This window comes from Prionailurus viverrinus, chromosome A1 (genome assembly GCF_022837055.1).
Source record: "Prionailurus viverrinus isolate Anna chromosome A1, UM_Priviv_1.0, whole genome shotgun sequence".
Taxonomy (NCBI): Eukaryota; Metazoa; Chordata; class Mammalia; order Carnivora; family Felidae; genus Prionailurus; species Prionailurus viverrinus.
The window spans coordinates 16187140-16205415 of record NC_062561.1 but is presented as its reverse complement, the minus strand read 5'-3'; positions in this window follow the sequence as shown (position 1 = coordinate 16205415).

Here is an 18276-nt window from a genome sequence, read left to right as displayed (position 1 = left end):
GTAAATGTATATTTCCAACTCTAGGGAAATCACTAAAAAGTTTAAAAATAAGTATAACTGATATGCTAAGAAATGTGAGAAAATGAAATCATATAAAATGTTCAGTTAAAACCACAGAAGTAAGAAAGAGTAGAAGACAAACATAGGAACAAAAAACAGGGCAACATTTAGAAAAGAGTAACAAACAAGGAAGACATTAATGCAAATATATCAATAATCATATTGACTGTCAATGTTCTAAACACACTGACTAGAAAAGATTGTCAGGGTGGGTCAAAAAACAAGACCCAACTCTATGCTATCTATAAGAAACCCACATTAAATATAAAGACACATAAAGATGATAAGCCAATGAATGAAGAAAAATATATAATGTTAACAAGAAATCAAAAGAAAGCTGGAGTAGATAGAGTTGATTTCAAAGCAAGAAAAGTGATCAGAGATAAAGAAGGGCATTACATAATGATAAAGGGGTCAATTCTCCAAGAGGACACAATGACCCTTAATGTATATGTACCTAACAACAGAGCATCAGACTACCTGGGACAAAAACTGGTAGAACTACAGGGAGAAATAGATGCATCCATTATCATAATTGGAGACTTAAACACTAGTCTACCAGAAATGGGCAGACCTAGCAGACAGAAAACAGGAAGGACTTAGTTGAACACAAAAATTCCTATCAATAAACTAGATATAATGCACATCTATAGACTATTTCACCCAACAATAGGCAAATATACACATATTTCTCAAGCCCACATGGAACTTCCACCAAGATAGATGACATTCTGGGCCATAAAACTCACCTCTGCAGTTTTAAAAGAATAGAAATCATACAGTGTGTTCTTTCATACCACAATGGAATCACTAGATATCAAGAACAGAAAGATAACTGGAAAATACCAAATTTAAGGAGATTAAACAATACACTTCTAAATAGCACATGAGTCAAAGAAGGAATTTCAAAAGAAATTTTAAAATATTTTTAACTAAATGAAAATTAAAACACAACTTACCAAAATTTGTGGGAACCAATGAAAGCAGTCCTTAGAAATTTATAGCATTAAATAACTATATTGCAAAAAAAATATCTAAAATCAGCAACCTAAATTTCCACCTTTGGAAACTTATAAAAAGAAGCACAAATTAAACTCAAAGTAAACAGAAGAAAAGAAAGAATAAAAAATTAGATCAGAAATCAATGAAAATGAAAACAGGAGACCCACAGAGTAAATCAATAGAACCAAAAGCTGTTTCCTTATAAAGATCAATATAATCGATAAATCTCTAGCAAGGCTATAAGGAAAAAAAGACAAATTATTAATATCAGAAACAAAAGAAGGATCATCATTTAAAATCCCACAGGCCTTAAAAGGATAATAAAAGAAAACTGAATAATGATATGTCCACAAATTTGATTACCCACATGATACAGACCAATACCTTGAAAGATGCAAGCTGTCGAAACTGACATAAGAATAGGCAATCTGAACAGGCCAATATCTATGACATATTGGATCAATAATTAAAAATCTACCAAAACAAAAACACTAGGCCAGATAGGTTTACTGGCAAAGTCTACCAAATATTTAAGGAAGAAATTGTACCAATTTTCTGTAATCTCTCTGAGAGGTTAGAAGCATAACGGATATTTTCTAGCCCATCCCAAGAGGCCAGTATAATACCAAAATAAGACAAAAGATTATAATACCAAAATAAGACAAAGATGTTACAAGGAAAAACTACAGACTAATATCTCTTGTGAATATAGATGTAATCCTCAACAAAATATTAGCAAATTAAATCCAACAATATATGAAAAGAATTATACATCACAACCTAGTGGGATTTATCCCAAGTATGTAAGGCTGATTCAACATTTGAAAACCAATTAATATAATCCAGGCACATCAACATGCTACAAAATAAAAAATCACAATATCACATAAATAGATACAGAAAAAGGATTTGATAAAATCCAACATCCATTCATGATAAAAACTCTCAGGAAACTGAAAATAGAAGGGAACTTTCTCAACTTGATAAAGAATATCTAAGCCCTAGAGCTAACATCAGATAATGGTAAGAAATTTAAAGTGGCCCTGCTAAAGATGAGGTACAAGGCAAAATATCCTCTCTCACCACTCCTTTTCAACATCATACTGAAAGTTCTGGCTAATGCAGTAAAGAAAGGGGAAAAAAAAGTACACACATTGGGAAGGAGGAAATAAAACTGTCTTTGTTTGCAGATGTCATGATATTCTATGCAGAAAATCAAAAGATCACACACACACACACACACACACACACACACACACACACACACAGAATTATTGGAACTAATAAGTGATCACAGCAAAGTTGTAATATACAAAATTGAGTAGCCTATATACTAGCAATGAACAAGTGGAATTTGAAATTAAAAACACAATTCCATTCACGTTAGCCCTCAAAAAGAGTAAAGAAATGAAAATAAAATACTTAGGTACAGATCTAATAAAATATGAACACACTCTGTATGAGTGCCAGAGACCAGCTCCAGCAACCAGGGGTTCCCGAAGGAAGAACGGCGTCGGTGAAAATAAAACAAAACTAAAATAAAAAACTAGAAAACAAAAAACTAAAATAAAAAACCAAAACTAAAATAAAAATGGACACAGACAACAGCAGTGTGCTGAATTGGCCGATTTATTGTAGTAAACGTGGCATTATATATGCTAGTGGTTTCCTTGTAACATACGTCATCTACGTTTTTCTAACATTACCTAATTTTGAAAATGTTCCTATGTGTAAACAACCTTTAAGAAATAACATGGTGATTTTCCCCTAATTTTCCTGCATACCCTTTGATTACTGATTAATTTCTTACATTATTCCATTATGCATCTGCGTTAATCTATAATCTACAAAGCATTTGCTTTGCTGTTCTCGTGAAAGGCCCTCCATTTCTCAACACCTCAAGTGGAACAGTTTCAGGGACATGACCTCCTAACCACATGAGGCCAGAAGAACAATGTGTTTGCCTCGGTCCGAGGTGCCAGAAAGGGGCTGAAAAAGCCTTAGAAACCCATGCCTCATACATTCTCAGAGAGACAATGCACCTAGGAACAAATGAACCATTCTGTAGCTTAACTGACTAGGTTCAGTCATCATCTGGAATGTCTCCGGGGGGCCAGGTGGGCGTAGGGGTTGAAGTTACCTGTGCCCAGAGATACACTCCTTAGTTGCCAGAGTGGGGCTTTCAAATCCATAGGTCTCTCCTTTACAGGCCCTCTTTGCTCACAAACGTACGAGGCTATCCTTCCTGTAAGTAGAGGAGTCTCCATAGGGGATGGCAAGGGCTAAACATAAGGCAGCACAATTTCTTGGAACCTTATTTTCTTCCCTAATGGTTCTTTTCCCAGGGGGCCTGCCGAGGGCAATTCCCCAACAGACAATACCCCAGGTACTTTAACAAGGCCAAATTACCTAAAAGCGGGAGTACAAGAAGCTTCACTGTCGGCCGGCCGCCCTGCAGTCACCAATCCGTCCAAAGCCGGGGCCCTGCCACTCAGGCTGGGATAGCTCGGCTTCCAGCAGTATGAGGAAAACTACAAAATTCTAATGAATGAAATCAAAGAAGATATAAAAAGGACTATGTTCATTGATAGACTCAGTATTGTAAAGATATCAGCTCCTCCAAATTTGATCTATAGATTCAATGCAGTCCCAATCAAATTCTCAGCAATTTATTTTCTGGATATTGATAAATTAATTCTAAAGTTTATATGGAGAGGTAGAAGACCCAGGATAGCCAATGCAATGCTGATGGAAAAGAAAAAACTGTAAGAGTGACACTACCAGACATCGAGACTTACTATAAAGCTAAATCAATCAAGACAGTATAGTATTGGTGACAGAATATACAAATAGACGAGTGGAGCAGAATAGAGAGCCCAGAAATAGGTCCATATAAATATATCCAGGTGATCTTTGACAAACAAGCAAAGGCAATATATTGGAGCAAAGGCAGTCTCTTCAACAAATGGTGCCCGAACATCAGACATCCACACGCAAAAAACGAGTCTAGATACAGGCCTTATACTTTGCATAAAAATTAAAAATTAATTCAAATGGATCATAGCCCTAAATATAAAATGCAAAGCTATCAAACTCCTAGTAGATGACATAAGAGAAAACCTAGATGACCTTGAGTATGAGATGACTTTTTAGACACGACACCATGTCATGAAAGAAATAATTGGTAAGTTGGACTTTATTAAAATGAAAAACTTTTTCTTTGCAAAAGACAATGTCAAGAAAATTAGGAGACAAGCCACAGACTGAGATAAATATTTACAAAACACAACTGACAAAGGACTGTCATCCAAAGTATACAACTCTTAAAATCAACAATAAGAAAACAATCTGATTTTAAAATGTACCAAAGACATTAACAGACATCTCACCAAAGAAGATATACAAATGATAAATAAGCAAATTAAAAGATTCTCCACATCCTACATCATCTAGGAAACGCAAATCAAAACAACAATTAGGTACTTCTAGAATACCTATTAGAATGACCTAAATCCAGAACACTGACATCAAATGTTGGTGAGGATGTAAAGCAACGGGAACTTTCATACATTGCCGGTAGGAATGCAAAATGGTACAGCCACTCTGGAAGACGGTTTTCCAGTGTATTACAATACTAAACATATTGTTACCACAAAATCCAGCTGTCACATTCCCTGGTATTTACCCAAAGGCATGAAAAACTTATGTCCACCCAAAAACCTGCACAAGGAGATTCATAGCAGCTTTATTCGTAATTGCCAAAACTTGGAAGCAACCAAGATGTCCTTCAATAAGTTAATGTATAAATTAAAAAATATGTCCAGACAATGGGATATTATTCAACACTAAAAATAAATGAGCTATCAAACATGAAAAGACACAGAAGAGCTTTAAATGCATATTACTAAGCGAAAAAAAGCCTATCTGAAAGGCTATATACTGTATGATTCTAACTACATGACATTCTGGAAAGTGTAAACTTATGGAGACAGTAAAAATAACAGTGGTTGCTAGGGCTTGAATATATAAAAGGGATGAATGGGTAGAGCACAGAAGATTTTTAGGAAAGTGAAAATACTGTCTGATGCCAAATAATAATGGAATCATGTCCAAACCCATAGAATGTAAAAAGCCAAGAGTGAACTGTAGTGTAAACTATGAACTTCAGAAGATTGATTTGTCAATGTAGTTTCGTCAGTTGTAACAAATGTGCAACTCTCATAGGGGATGTCAATAATAGGGAAGCTATGCATTAGTAGGGGCAAAGATTCCTTGAGAAATCTTGTAACATCCTCTCAAGTTTACTGTTTATCTAAAAGTGGTCTTAAAAAGTAATGTTGTTGTTGTTGTTGTTGATTTAAAGAATGACAGGGCCTATGTCTCCTAGTCTCTGTGAAAGGGTTGTAGTCTAACTTCAATAAGCACTGAATAACAAATACAGACAGCCTAATCACATAGACCAAGGTCCCCGCTGACATCCTTCAGTACTTTTTCACTAGCTCACTCTAGTGCTTAAAAACTTTCCTGCCTTTTGTTTTGATGGAGTTGAGTTCAGCCTCTATCTCTTTTTGCAACAGTCTTTAATAACATTTTTATTACCAGTTCAGCTTGTCCGGTGCAATTTTACATTGACAACTCTCACAGAATTCTCCCTCCAAGGTTAGCAGTAGTATGACCCTCGCCTGCAGACTCAGTACTCATCCAGGACCTGACATCAATCCAGTCTTGAATATGATGTAGGGAAGTTAAGAAATCCTAGTTCAATGATTCACATGAGTCAGCCATAGGCTTACTTCAACACACAATTTTCATAATAGGACTTCTACCTTGCTTCTGAAATAACACCTCACTTGGTTTCCACTCATAGGCTGTATCTATTGGTTTCTCTGGGTAAGATTTCTTGCCTTACAATCTTCCCCACTCCTCTGAGACCTTACTATTTCCATCTTCTAATCCAACTAAGAACTAGATCCCAGTTCATAAACCCTGTATTTTCTATGTGACAATTCCTTATAGGGACCTTTATTTTGGAGCCTCAGCACCATCTTCTGCTGCCTGCTTGCTTAGAAATATCATAAAACCTGCTACCTGGATTATTCCCTAACATGCTTTGTCATATGCTCTGGAGTTGTTATTTGTCCTGCCAGATGGAACTATCGCTCATCACTTAGGTCTCATTTTGTGCCTAAGTCTCTCCTCTACCTCATGATTGGATCTAGATTCCCAAGGTGTGCTGCCTGCTGGTCAAGCTTATCCCCAAGCACCTTTCAGGTGACAATTTAAGGTTACAGTCTATGCTGAAATAAAATATTGCCCTAACTGCTAACATTGGATCCAGAGAGATAGGCTCAAGTGTCATCTGTGTTTTATTCTAGGCTACAGGATGTAAAAATTGTGCTTTAACACAATTTTATTTCATCTTAGAAATGAATTTAGGCATGGAATTTTAAAATGAGTTGTGTTTATGGTTTTATATTCAATATAGGCATATTATTTTTATTCAATTTAGGCACAATGATTTGGAATATGGAATGCATAGAACTCTTTGGAGGATAAAGTGAAATTCCATAAAAGTCTTCCCAAATATTAAAATATATATTTAACTTACAAAGAAAATAGCAAGGCAGGAGAGACTAATAGAAAGGCCTCTGGGGCTCCCAGAAATAAAGCCACAGTATTGGATACAAATCTCTTTCCATCTGGGGCATAGAGAGAGGAACTCAATAAAAACAATAAAGGACAAAAAATATTCCTGCTATTTTCTTCAAATTTCTTCTTCAATTAGGTCTGCCCTTAATGGAAGAGACAATTTATTTTCAGTAACTCCCAGGCTGCATAGATTTCCCAAGGAAAGTATATACCGCCCCAGAGAATGATCTATGGATATGCTTTTGGGTACCAACTCATAACACTACTAAAGCCATTCCTTCTGTTCTGCACAATTATTTTTATAAAAAACTTGGTCACAGGCATAGTGACACAGTGCCTGTGGAGCACTCTTCAACAAAAGTATAGATAGGCTTTTCTAAATAATCACCTCCCATCTCTACCCAAATCAGTAAGAATGTACATTCAAAACAATGATAAGGGTGAGATTTTATTATTTGCAGAATAATAATTTTACCCTGCAAAAGGCATTTTCAATGTTTGAAGACTTTTTGCTTGTTACAACTGTAGGAGTGGGGAGGATTGTTACTGGAATCTAATGAGTAGAGGCTAGGAATGTTGTGAAATACCCTACAATACTCAGGAAAGCCAACAAAGAATGATCTGGTCCAAGATATCAATAGTGCAGGGGTTAAGAAACCTTGGGCTAGGAAAATCAACGTCTTACTGGATGAGGGCTGACAAGCCTCCTGAGAGAATTCACTCCAAGGTAAGAATGAACCAGAGGGCACAGGGCTAATTCTGACTATGGCATAACATGTGCCTGTTTCCAAAACAGCCCCTCTCTCATTGGAAGCATTCCTGGATCCTGGAGAAAACAGAGACTAGAAGTAACACTGTTGAAATCTCTCACTAAAGTGTCAACAGAGTAGCATGATTTGAAAACCTATTCTCTAACAATATGTACCACAAAAGAGAGAGAGAGAGAGAGAGAGAGAGAGAGAGAGAGAGAGAGAGGGAATGAGGTGACCTTCCATTTTCCCCAACAACAAAAATTACAGTGCTTGGAAAACTCTCAGTTCTACCAAGATGAAGTAGCCTCATTCCTCCTACATCCTCCCTGTTACAACTAGAATCCCTGGATATAACTCAACCAAAAAGTACAGGAAGACCCTGAAAGGAAGACTACAGAAATCTGACAAATTAGGGACCTCGGACCTTGAGGAACATCACAGAGGTATGTGGGTTCCCTGAGTTTCCTTGCTGCCTCCTTGCATCTCAGAAGAGGTGCTGTAGAAGCCTCCAAGCCAGAACAAGCAACAGATGGACAAAGTCAGCTCCAAGAAAAGCCTGTTTCCAGTAGCCAAGGGACTGAAGAAAGGGTAGCCTAACAATTTCAGCAACACCTGCTGTACTCCGGCCAGACACCACTGAAAAACCCTCTTCCTTGCCTCTGCCCATTGCAGACCCAGCAGGCTAAGTGAGGAGCTGGTCTTCTACCTCACACCCAAATAAATGGAAGCAGGCTGCATTCCCCTGCCCCAAAATGGAGGTGACTGTCCATTGCCAGAAGCAGGTGGTACTCCTGCTGGCATACTGTCAGATGCGCTGCGTGGGAAGGTGATTTTCTTCTTCATTTTTCAATCTTTTTTTCCCCAGTTTTATTGAGATATAACTGACCTACAGCACAGTATACAATTTAAGGTATACAACATAATGATTTGACTTACACATATTGAGAAATGATTACCACAGTAGGTTTAGTTAAACATCCATCATCTCATATACATACAAAAAAACAGAAACAAAAAAAAGAAAAGAAATGTTTTCTTTTCCTTGTGATGAGAACTCTTAGCACTTCCTCTTCTCACTGCTTCCATACATACCATATGGCACTATTGATTTTCCATCCACCACTCAGCTAAGCAGGCACTACTTTGTTTGCTCAGCCATCATTTGTGTGTCTCTCTTCTTTTTTTTTCTTTCTCTGCTGCACTTTCTTCTGGCTTTGTAGTGCATTCTTAGTTTATTTTTCAATATATTTATATTCTTATCAATGCATTTGAGGTAATAACCGCTTAATGTATTGCTATACTGCATTCCATAAATATCTTGTAATTTTATATTCTATTGAAAGGTATTTAATAGTTTATTTCCAGACATGTGAGGTTTTCTTTTTTGTTTTGAAGCTATCCTATTGTGACTAGTTTCAAATTTTATTTCACCAAGGTAAGAAGACATGGTCTATTTGGTACTAATTCCTTAGAATATATTGAAGATTTTTAAAAAGCCCAACACAAGGCTAATATTTGTAAACGTCATCTGCATGCTCAAAAAGAATATGGATTCTCATATTTGGGGATGTAAAGTTGCATATAAAATACAAGACTATAATCCTTTATTTGCAATTCTAAAACCCAAAAGTCTCCATAGTTAAAATTTTTTAAACTTATTTGTTGGAAAAATCTAAGCTGACCTGAATAGATTCGTTGACAAAAACCTACCCTAACTGATAGGCAGGTATTTAGGTATTTAGTGTCTTTTTTTTTTTTTTTTTTTTTTTTTTTTAGCTATAGAAATACTAAGATTTGATCATGGACTCTTGTGCTAGATCCCTCCAGGGATAATATATAGCATATGTTTTATATCATTTTTCTTTATAACAAAAAAATCTAAATTGTGAAATTCATCTGGTCTCGTGGGTTCAGATAATACTATAACCTAAATACATATTAGATTATTAATCATATTTAAGCCTTTTATCTCTGTTTATATTTAAATTTGCTTTGTTCATCATTTTCTGAGAGAAGTATCTCAAACTCTTCACATCAATTTTTGACTAATCTATTCTCACAATTCTGTAAGTTATTGAGTTACATATTTAGGGGTTTTTAATATTTGCTGCATATGTACTCAACATTTGTATTCTTTATCTATTGCTGCTTTACAAAATATCACACACTTTTGACTTAAAATAACACATTTATTAAGTGCGTCAGGAATCTAAGTAAAACTTAACTGGCTTATCTACTCAGGGTTTCACAAGACTGAAATCAAGGTGTCAGCTATGCCGTACTCTCATCTTGAGGTTTGACTAGAGAACAACCCACTTCCAAGATCCCTCAGAATGTTGGCAGAATTAATTTTCTTATAACTGTAGAATTCACGGAAACTTGTTTCTTCAAAGACAGCAAAAGAGAACAAGAGATAGAGAAAAATTGACAGAGAAACAAAGAGGCTGCTAGTTCAAACCTCTGAATTCATGAAAAGCATGAGACTTCTTTTAATGAGCTCACCTGATTAGATCAGACCCTCCCAGAATGATCTCACTTTAACTTGAAGTCAACTGGTTATTTGTGTGTGTGTGTGTGTGTGTGTGTGTGTGTGTGTGTGTGTGTCATTATTTCTTTACATTTATTTATTTATTTATTTATTTATTTATTTATTTATTTATTTAAATTCAAGTTAGTTAACATGCAGTATAGTATTGGTTTCCGGAGTAGAACCCAGTGATTCATCACTTCCGTATAACACCCATTGCTTATCCCAACAAGTGCCCTTTTTAATGCTCATCACCTATTTGGCCCGTCCCCTCATCTAGTGACCTAGATGTCCACTGAAGGACGAATGGACATGGGAAATGTGGTATATTAATGCAATGGAATATTATTCAGCCCCCAAAAGAAGACAATTTTGTCATATGGTACTACATTGGTGAACTTTGAGGATACTACGCTAAGCAAAAAAGAGCCAGTCACAAAATATAAATACTGCATGATTCCACTTATGAGATATCTAAGTAGTTAACCTCTTAAGAGCAGAAAGTAGAATGGCACTAACTAGGGGCTGAGAGTAGAGGAAAAAGAGGAGTTCGATGGGTGTTGTTTCAATTTTGCCAGATGAAAAAGCTCTACTGATGTGTTGCACAACGTTGACATAATTAACACTACTATACTGTAAAACGATTAAGATGGTAATAGAAATAAAGAAAATTAAGAGTACACTTACCTCGATGAGTACTAGGTAATGTATAGAATTCTTAAATCATTATATTGTATACCTAAAACTAATGTAACACTGTATGTTAATTATACTTCAATCAAAAAAGAATAACAATAAAAGTTATAGGTAATAACACAGGGAAGCCATGAGTCAGTAGAGATAGCTAAAACAGAGAGTGACGGGGCGCCTGGGTGGCGCATTAGGTTAAGCGTCCGACTTCAGCCAGGTCACGATCTCGCAGTCTGTGAGTTCGAGCCCCGCGTCAGGCTCTGGGCTGATGGCTCAGAGCCTGGAGCCTGTTTCCGATTCTGTGTCTCCCTCTCTCTCTGCCCCTCCCCCGTTCATGCTCTGTCTCTCTCTGTCCCAAAAATAAATAAACGTTGAAAAAAAAATTTAAAAAAAAAATAAAAAAAAAAATAAAACAGAGAGTGAGAGAGAGAGAAGAAACTCTAATAAATGTGGGAAAAGTGACAGAATTTTTTAAAAATGTATTTTTAAACCTCCAGTATAATAATTGACTCATCAAAGAGGTAAGACTATTGAGTGAAAGATTGTTGAAAACAATTTTTTTCTCTCTGCTTTTATTTATTTTTTATTTTTTTTCAATATATGAAATTTATTGTCAAATTGGTTTCCATACAACACCCAGTGCTCATCCCAAAAGGTGCCCTCCTCAATACCCATCACCCAACCTCCCCTCCCTCCCACCCCCCATCAACCCTCAGTTTGTTCTCAGTTTTTAAGAGTCTCTTATGCTTTGGCTCTCTCCCACTCTAACCTCTTTTTTTTTTTTCCTTCCCCTCCTCCATGGGTTTCTGTTAAGTTTCTCAGGATCCACATAAGAGTGAAAACATATGGTATCTGTCTTTCTTGAAAACAGAATTTTTACACGGAGTCAGGCTATCGCCCCACAAATTTCTTACGATTAGAAAGGAGAGAATATGGTTTTGCAGTGGAGATCTGGCATTTAGCAACTTAACCAAATGACAGTTGGACATCTGGTAATTATGTGATACAATAAAAATTACATAATATCATCTAGAATTCTCCCCCAAAATGCTCAACGTTAATATAATCATGAAGAAACAGTCAGACAAACCCAGAACATGAACCATTTTGTATGACAACTTGCCTGAATGCCTCAAAAAGTCAATGTCAGAGGAAAAAACGGAGGGTGAGCAGAACACTGTTCCAGGTGGAAAGACACTAAAGAGACATAACCATTCAAATACAAGAGAGGAATCTTGAATGGATCTTGGATTTTTTTTAAAAATTAAAAAAGAACTAGCTCTAAAAACTTTTTGAGGCCATTGGAGAAATTTGAATATGAGATGATGGTGTTTTATATTATTGAATTATTGTTAAAATCTCTATGTTCAATAATGGCTGCATAGGAGAATCTTTAATCTTAGAAGTCATATGCTAAAGTATCTGGAATTGAGGTGCCATGATGTGCACAATTTACTTTCAAATGATTCACCAAATGACAATTTGTGTGTGGAGGGAGAAAAGCAAATGTGGCAAAATCATAAAAAATAAATGGATCTATGTAAAAGGTTTACAGGTGTTCCATTTTTTAAATTTTCAAAATGAAAAACCAGGGGAAATGAAGAAACACAAGTTTCTACACTATTGCTTGGGGAAATAGAGAAGGGGAATATATTGTGCATGAACAAACTTCCCAAGTATCTCCTTTATGCATCTCTGCTCTTTCATCCCATTTCAACTTCCTACTGAAGGTACCACTTTTTCCCTCTCACTCTGTCTCCTTCTTTCTCCCTCCCTCCTTCATTCATTCCATCAAATATCCACAGGCAACAAACAGACACACTCACACACACACACACACACACACACACACACACACACACACACACACCTAAACACACATCCCTTGTAAAATCCATTCAGATTACTCACTGTCCTCTACAAAAACAAAAACAAAAACACAAACCTAGGTAATCTGCCTAGCAGCTGCATTATAACAAGGTACTGCATATTTCTTTGAGAAAAGCTAGATTAGCAAGGAGAAGAAAATGCTAAATTCATCCTTACCAACAAAGATTGTGACAAGAATTCATAGGAAAAATTAGGTTCTTGCTTTCTCATCCACCACATGCAGCCCCAAACTTTTGGCAACTCTATGGGACAATCTCTGAAAAGCATTTTGACCTTCAAACACTGCCAAGACCCTGACCAACTGGCTTGGAAATTATTTCAGTTTAAAAGTTTGCCACAGTAGCAAAGCAGGCAAAGAGCTGATTAAATAATTTAACAGACTCAGGGAACTCCAAACACACAAAATTAACCCTTCAGGTAGTACAAAATACTTAACGTGGCCTCTGTGCTAATGGTGCAGAATGATAAATACTCAGGCATATGCCTCTTATATCCTATAGACTGTGAATGATGTCTAGATCGGGAAGAGGAAAAGCAACCTCACTGTGAGCAGAACATAATGATTAGGAAGGACTATGTAGTCTAAAGATGTTTGGTTAAGAAAATACTAGGCCTTAGAGTCAAAATCTTTAATGATAAAGTAAACTAAGTTTACCACAAGCTTAGTTTGCTATGCTCTTTCTTCCCTAATAATAGTCAATAGTACTAATGCATAAAAGGCCAAGAGTTTTATGTGATATTTATTTTTCTTGGCTTTGAGACATCCATATTTATAGACATGGGACCCACAGGGTCATTTAGAGTTGGAAATTATCTTCTGTCCTTGTTGGCTTTCTTTTGCTATGTGTGAGGCAATGCTAAACTTCTTTTAAAGCCACTTTACTCATCTAGGAAAAGAACGGTGTGGTAATTAGCTATTTTCTTTCAGTAAAACCCAAATCTGCCAACTTCACAAGCTAAGCCTTCATAAGAAGTACAAAGTATTCAAAGCTATGGGTGTTTCCCTACATTTCTGGTACAAACATTTCTCACAAATTATTCTTGTGACACAATGCAAAAAGTATGCCCTAAAGGAGCAAACCCTGGTTGACTTAAGGACTGATTATTATTGCTCTACACTCTCAGTGTCTATGTGGTCTTGTCTGCCAATTTATTCTGTTCCAAAGTTGCATCTATGTGGCTGAAGAAACATTTGTAAAGCAGTTGATTCAGATGCCATACAAACAGCATAGGGCAAAAGAGCAAATTAGCAGTAAGTTTAGCAAATAGAATATAACAGCAATCTCCCATAAACATAACAACCCCCTCCAAACAATGAAAATAAGACAGAAAAATATAACTATCTAAAATAAGCATAAAATGAAATGATCACCAATTAACTCTAAGTGGAACTGAATGACTTCTAAGATGCTGATCAGAGAAAACTTCCCCTTATTGAAGATAAAAGGAAATGTTTCCAAGAAGAAAATATGGTGTTCTACCCTATTGATATTCAGAATTATGATGGATAAAGACTAGCAAGAGGTTGGTGCTATCCTGTAGATAGGAAAAGTTGACACTTGGGGTTCATCCTCATATAATATGCTTATTTTTAAAGCAGTATTTACAAAATAATTAAGTGGAGAACTGCAATTATCAGCCTCGTGTGTTCATCCTAAATTATTTCAACTCTCCAATTTATTTACAGAAATAAATTTAGACTAACCGCACTTTAAGTAAAAGTTGTTATGCATTTGGTGATCCAAAATATGTAATCATGTATTTTAGAACACACACACAATACAGCATACCATTTGAAGTCAGTTTTAAGATGTCTCTAGAACAGCAATTAGCAAAATGGGTTTGAGGAAGAGCATTAGAAGTTATAACAAAAGGTGTTAAAATTGCCCCAAATTTAAAAAATATATTTAAAACATATATTTATGACATCAATTGCTTTGTATTGGAGGTTTACTAATCAAGCAACAGTAACACTTTGAAAGCCTGCAGTTCATTGCACTATACATATGACCAGAATGAATTTCTCAAAACATGTTATAATCAGAAAGTGCTATATGGTCACATATGGGAGGAATTCTGACTCTTCACTGACTTCAGGACTCTCAAGAAACAAGTTTTTTACAGTGTCTTCTAAAACTCCAGGTGTTTGTCCTTAACATCCTTCTTTGTGGAGCCTCTCCAGGGACCAGTGTTTGGGGGCACACAGTTTGGAAATCTCTTCCCCAGAAAACTGTAGGTTTACGATAGTAGTTGAAACCCTAGGTGTAGATAAGATGGCATATTAGTTTTTGAGGAATGCTGTTAACAAAATACTACAGAATATCTTTTTTAAAAAATGTTTATTTATTTTTGAGAGAGAGTGAGAGAGAGAGCAAGCAGGGGAAGGGCAGGGAGAGAGGGTGACAGAGAATGCTAAGCAGGCTCTGTGCTGCCAGTGCAGAGCCCGATGCTGGACTCCATCCCACCGTGAGATCATGACCTGAGTCAAAATCAAGAGTCAGACACCCAACTGACTGAGCCACACAGACAGCCCAACAAAGTACTACAGAGTATCTTAAACAGAAATGTAACGTCTCACAATCCTGAGCATTAGAAGTCTGAGATCATGGTATAGTCAGAGGCAGCTCCCTCCGAAGGCTCTAAGGATCTGTTCCAGGCTTTTCTTCTAGCTACTAGTAGTTCCTTGGCTGGTTGCAAAACTCCAATCTTCCTATGAAGTTCTCCCTATGTCTATTCCTCTGTCCAAATTTTTCCTTCACACTTTCACTCATCACAGTCAGCCCTACTGTTAACTCATGCTTCAGTTTACCTTTTTCAAATTTTGTAAGGAAAAGAAACCACTGCCATACAAAAGAAATGTTAGCAGTATTTCTTGAGGTGGCCTTACATTCTAATGAACTGTGAGCTGGAGATCCTGATACATATTTTGTAACATCTTCAAGTGAAACTAGTCTCTTCCTTCTGACTAACAATGGAATTCTCCAGGGCAAATATTTTATCATTTAAAAATATTCCATTTAGTTTGTATTATTTATATTGCCTGCGTTATGTTCCAGCAATTTCAATAAGATTGTAAGTCTTTAGAGAGCAACAGTATGTTCCATGTCAATTTTATATCCTCAGTATTGCTTATCTTAGAGCTCAATGCAAAGTTACATAATAAATAGAAACTTAAGAAATTAAATTACTACTCTCCAAAGCATAAACTTGTTACTGTCCCTAAAAACACCAATTCTTTCTTCTGTAACCTGCTTTTGTTTTCTTCTTCTCTTTTACCCTTTACATCCAAAACATGACTAAGTCTTGACAATTCCATCTCTATATGCCAACTAGCCTCTCTTCCCTTCCATTGTCATTAATGCTGATCTGTTTCAGACCCTTGGTAGCTTTGTCTGAACTGCTACAAGAATTTCCTTTATTTGCTTGACTGCCCCGCTTATTCTCTTGCCATCCCAAACTATTTCCCAAATTGCAACTGTACTGGGTCTCTCTCATTTGTCCCTTCAAATCTACTCTGTATCCTTATCCACACTGATCTGTCCCCCTGAAAGCTGAGGTATCTGGAAGAATATCAAAAAGAATTCTTGTCCTTTAGCTTCCCATTGGTTTTGGTTTATCTTACCAATGAGAAATACTGGTAGGAGTTCAAAGGGTAAAAGCAAAGTGAATCCAGGTTATTTATTGCCCCGATGTCTTTGATTCTATCAGGTGGCCCTCTTTACATACTTCTCTCTCCAAATTTTATTATTTAGAGTTGTAGACGGTAAAACCCTGCCTCCAGCCACAGTTTCAAGGTCTAGTGGCTGTATTTCTTTGATTTCCATACACTTGCAAACATCTTTTGTAGAATCCCTTTATTAAACTCTTATCGAATTACCTGATTGGAATATGCCATCTGTTTCAGACCTGATGAACTAACTAAAAACAAAACAAAAATATGTCACTTACCTAACAAAATCTTAAAGTCTTTTTCCATCGTTTAAGTATGAAATGTGGTACAACGGCATTCAAAGCCTTCCAAAATTTGGCCTAACCTTCCTCTCCCATTATAACCACATACATATTTTAAAGTCATACATTTTTATGCACTGTCCCCTTCTATTCCTTCTCTTTCTGGTGAAATGCTATTTATTTTTCAAGATCCAGTTAAAAATTCTCTCTTTCAATCAAGACTTCTCAATTGAAAGTATCTCTTATTTCTCTGTTCTTCTAGAATCTGTTGACTTATTAATGCTCTGCTTAAACTATTATATTAGTACTATGTTAAGTGATGGGCTACGTATTAACACTTTTGTGTGTTCATACGGAAATGTTCCTTTCTCTCTCTCTCTCTCTGTTTTTTTTTTTTTGACCTCTGTATTAAGCACACAAAAAGAATATAGCTCTCTGTGAAGCCAAAGTTTTTAGGAGGAAATGTGGCCTGAGCTGTGTGCTGTATACAGCTATAGTTTCTGCCAATCACACAAAAACCACTATGCCTCCAATCAAATAGCAATTTCCATGCTATTGAGCATTATCATAAAGCAATAATATTGAGAAAAAAATACAGATGACAGAGCTAAAATAGAGGGGCTTATATGCAACTCTTGGTGAAATAAAAAATGATCTCCAACAAACATAATTTTAAAATGATATCCTAATTTCAGTGAAGAGAAAGCTGGGGACATGAGCAAGGGTCACACAGGGAACCAAGTTAGCATATTCTTCTATGCTTTGACTCATAACTCTGTGAATTAGGAAAGGAAATCAAGAAACTCCCTAAGAGAACCAAGGGATTTCCTCCTTGGTAATGCTGAGAATGTTGAATAAGTGTTAACTCAGCTTTTTCCCACTGCTAACATCCAAATTTATCTAAGTTTCTGGGTCCACAATCAAATTTGGGGCATATATATCAACAACTGAAAGATACTAACCCTTGAGGACCTAGTTTCTATCTTAGGATAAACTTAAACCCAGGTCAAGTTCAGCAAGTGATATAAGGTTCAATATTTAAAAAAAAGTAGGGGCGCCTGGGTGGCGCAGTCGGTTAAGCGTCCGACTTCAGCCAGGTCACGATCTCGCGGTCCGGGAGTTCGAGCCCCGCGTCGGGCTCTGGGCTGATGGCTCAGAGCCTGGAGCGTGTTTCCGATTCTGTGTCTCCCTCTCTCTCTGCCCCTCCCCCGTTCATGCTCTGTCTCTCTCTGTCCCAAAAATAAATAAACGTTGAAAAAAAATAAAAAAATAAATAAAAATAAAAATAAAAAAAAGTAATCAGCAATTAGAAGGGCTTACATTGTTTGGATATGAATGATGAAATTGGAGAATATCTGTTCTACACTAAATGATTAAAGCAAAGGCTTAGAGGCATTTGTGAGTTTGAACCTATACATACTGAACTCTAAAAAATACAAGAGACAAAAATAGCCCACCATACAGGTATTTGGGCTATAACATGAAATACATTTAGATATTTCAAAACAATGAGAGAATTGGCAAAATTTTTCACTTTTTTTTTCAAATTTGTTATATGTCTTTACATACCAAGTTGAAAAAGCATTACTTAAAACCCGCCCTGAATACAGCAGCATTTGCAGCCCCCATGCATTTAGTGCTTAGTTGGTATCTGACTTCTTAACCACATTTGCATGCAGAGGAAATATTCAACATGAAATGAAGGATGGTGGGACAAAAAGTAATAGCAATGTACTTGGAACATCAAGGCTCATC